Source organism: Octopus bimaculoides, chromosome 19 (assembly GCF_001194135.2).
Source record: "Octopus bimaculoides isolate UCB-OBI-ISO-001 chromosome 19, ASM119413v2, whole genome shotgun sequence".
In the NCBI taxonomy this organism is placed as follows: domain Eukaryota; kingdom Metazoa; phylum Mollusca; class Cephalopoda; order Octopoda; family Octopodidae; genus Octopus; species Octopus bimaculoides.
The window spans coordinates 31,789,336-31,793,384 of NC_068999.1; positions in this window are offsets into that span (position 1 = coordinate 31,789,336).

A 4,049-nucleotide genomic window follows, 5' to 3' on the forward strand; every position below is an offset into this window, starting at 1 on the left:
TATATATATATATATATATATATATATATGTCTACATATTTATATATATGTATATATGTGTAACATCATCATCATCATTTAACGTCCATTTTCCATGCTGACATGGGTTAGACGGCTTGAGTGGGAATGGTCAGCCAGAGAGCTGCACCAAGCTCCAGTCATTTGTTTATGCTTGATTTCTATAGCTGTTTGCCCTTCCTAATGCCGACTTTACACAATGTACTGGGTGTTTTTTTTATGTGTCACCAACACTGACAATGACCGTGATTCACTTAACTTGACATGTCTTCTCAAGCATAGCAAATTGCCAGACATCTCAGTCACTTGTCATTGGCTCCTTGAGACTCAACAACTGAAGATCATATTTCATCACCTTGTTCCATGTCTTCTTGGGTCTACCACTTCCACAGATTCCCTCCACAATTAAAGATTGACACTTCTTTATGCAGCTATCCTCATCCATATGCATCACATGACCATACCAGTGCAGTCTTCTCTCATGCACACAACATCTGATGCCTCTTATACCCCTTTTTTCTCTTAAAACAATTACACTCTGTCACACATGCACAAGTGTTAATCTACAAATATAAATTGTACACTATGTATTGAGTACATTTTTATTTATTTGTAGACATAAATGTATGCACATACAAACACGCTCACACACACATATATATACACATATGTGTGAAGAGCATTGTAGTTTGTTTAAAGCATTGTTATGCAAGAAAACATATAAAAGGTATCATGCAGAGATTTTCTTATAATGCAAAGAGAAAATTATTGATTTAGTATTTCCTTATGTTTTGAGTAAACCACCCTAGGAATCAGAGATCTCCATGCATAGTCCTCAGCAGAAGCACCTGTAGCATCATTAGCATCAGAAGAAGTAATAATAGTTGTGGTATTAGCAGCAGTGACGATAGTAGAAGTAGTAGGAAGAATGGTGCATGCGGAAGTACAAGCAATAGCAACATGGTAGTAATAGTGATTGGAATGACACAAAAAGCACTGATAAAACTGGTTTCTGGCAAAGGTAATGTTGTAACAACTTCAGGAGTGGCAATGGTGGTGCTAGTAGTCATATGAGTAGTTGTAGTAATGGCAGCAGAAGCATTAGTGACCCCTTGCAACAGTAGTAGTAGTAGTAGTAGTAGTAGTAGTAGTAGTAGTAGTAGTAGTAGTAGTAGTAGTAGATGGCTTATGCTAGCCATTAGTCTAAGTCTAACTCAATCAATTACTAATATACAATTTGTGACTTTGAATAAGAGTGGCTACTTTAATCCACAAATTGCCTATGCACCACACTTTGGCTAGGATTAAGTATCACTATGAATTTTTGAAAATATTTAAATGCATTTTCTATTGTACTTTTTCTTGGAGAGCATCCAAAAAGAAACATCTGTGAAATTTGAATGATTATTTTAGGAAATATGACAATTTGAATGGTCAACAAATTGGTCAAAATTTTGCCTAATTTGCCTAAATAAATAAGTAGCTATATGTGTGATGTCATATCTTTGAAACTGAGGTGATAATCATCTTCAAATTTCACAAAGGTGACTATGGTATAGTAGATGCCTTTTCTTTTCAGGTTCTTGGAAAGAAAATTTCACTTTGGGGGAGGCAGGGAGGGCTAATATTTTAAATATGTGTAACAAATGGTTGATTTTGCAGTGTTTTCAGGCCTAGCTAAATCCAATACTACAAGCCACAGGAACTTGGATTTTGGCACATTTGTAGTTGGTGTAGAACTAAAGGGAGAAAAAAAGGCATTGGGGTGGGGGCATGCATACCCTGTGCACAGATAAATTTTTTCGCAAATTATAGTGTGGCTTAGAATGCGTTGCATACCCATGCTTTTTAATTCTCTTTTTACTTCTGGTATTAAAAAGCAGATGTAAACCTTCGTTTTGATTAATTTTTCAATAAAAAAAAAACCTGATATGGTCTTGGTGATAAATAAAACCAATGAATGGGAGATATTATAGGTAAAGGTCAAAGTTCGTGACCTTTTGACCTCTGGTAACCTTTTTACTGAATAAATTTGTTTATCATTTGCCTGAACTTGTAGATCTTGACCAGACAATCATTTTAAGTGGTCATTTGAAATATTTTAGCGAAGAGTTGCAAGGTTAGAGCTGCTTGAATTTTCCATACCCCTAATTTTCAGCCTCCAGCTGTAAATCTGGCCGTGGTCAAAAAGTCCATCCCAGTTTTTTTCACTGGCAACATCAATTTTCTAACTTGTTAGACCCAGGGCTACATGAAAATACTCATTACAGTAAATCATAAGCAGGGTGCACCGTGACCCCCACTAGCCATTGACCTAACAATCAAGTCAAATTTTCCTTATTTTGAACCACTCACCCAATAAATATTACTGCCAAATTTGGAGAAAATCCCTTCAGCTGTTGTCCACTAATTTTGCAAACACACAAAGATGACTGACTACGGTACCCTGCTTTTGCTTACGCGCGCAGAGTAATAAATCCTAAGATTTTGGAACATGACAACATTTCAATAATATTCTAATGGACTTTTGAAAATGGTTATAAATGGCGGAATTTCAGATCTGGACGCCTCCATAAGTTCGATTTTCTCCGTTTTGACGGAAATATTTTCCATTAATTTTTTTTTTTTTTGCATCACTGTCTTGGAAAATGGGGTTAAGCTTTTTATGAAAAAGAATTATGGAAAATTTATGATTCCCCCCTCCTCCTCCGGACCGTTTTTGGCCACTTTTGTTTGCACTACGCACCAAACGATGAGAGTAGCCTTTTCGAAAAAAAGAAGAGTTTTGAAAATATTTTCAAACGAAAAACAGTGTGATTTAAGGAAGATTTAGCTGTTGTTTCTAGCATATCTCACAACCACATCATACTTTTCTCAGAATTGCATGTAGACGTATATTAAAAAAAAATGTGAAAATTAATTCCTTGCTTTAAGCATTAAAAGCATAAATTAAAGGCATATGTAACTTACTGCAAACTGGAGTGGGAAAGAGAAAGAGAGAAAACGAATATGTAAACACTGGCATAAATTATCCCCACTGTATCCAAAATCGCCAAAAAAACATCATATCTGCCTTTAATAGCCTACAAAATTATTTCCATTGCACAATATAATTTATATTGGCGGAATCTGACCAATATTTCCCAAAGAAAAACGAAATTTATATGTACGAGAACAGCTCTCCACATGTTATTTTGAGCAGCGAGAGGGAATAAACAACTTTCTCAATACTACTTTAGGAGAGTGGGTTATATATCTTTAGATATACACCTAACTTTCCTACATTAAATTGGAAGAGAACTGAACGCAGAAACTCCAAACTGATCAACAACAACAAATATTTATTGTTCGGTGGAAAATAAAACAGCTTCTAATTGTCCGGTTTTAGAGTAGCCTGAAATGTAGATGTACGGTTCTTCGAGCTGGTGTCGTTATAGAGACAACTTGGTTCAACCACACTCAAATGGGAGAGCTTGCTTGGTCGCTGTCTGGCTTGGTAAGAGACAGTCTAGTAGCGCGAACGCTTCGATGTTTAAACCCACGCATGCGTGGTTAAGGATTCAGCAATGGCGTCGGCCTTTTGGCGCCAATGTGACGTCACTACAATGGCTCCTCCTTGAGTGTGAAACACGAAATTAAAAACTTTTGGAGGGACGTCTGAGGCAAGATGGCCATCGAAACCACACAGAAAATGCGACACAAATATATATATATCAAACACTCGGTTTTATCTTCACTGTATGAGTGGGACATCCCCTCACGGAAAATAGCAAGAGCCAACCGACTAAGATACCTAGTACCAGGCAACAGGTCGAAACTGGCATCGATGCTCAACCACAGCTCCGCAACTGACCACGACTTCCTGAGTACAGACACTCCAAATCAACACACTCGGTTTTGTCGACTCTGTTAGAGTGGATGTTTTCACTCACGATAAAACAGACAAGAATTACAGCCTGCGACTTTCCAATTGTGTACTCAAAGAACTTGGTATAAAACTCTTACGTGTTCTGACTTTCTTTCTGCTGTGA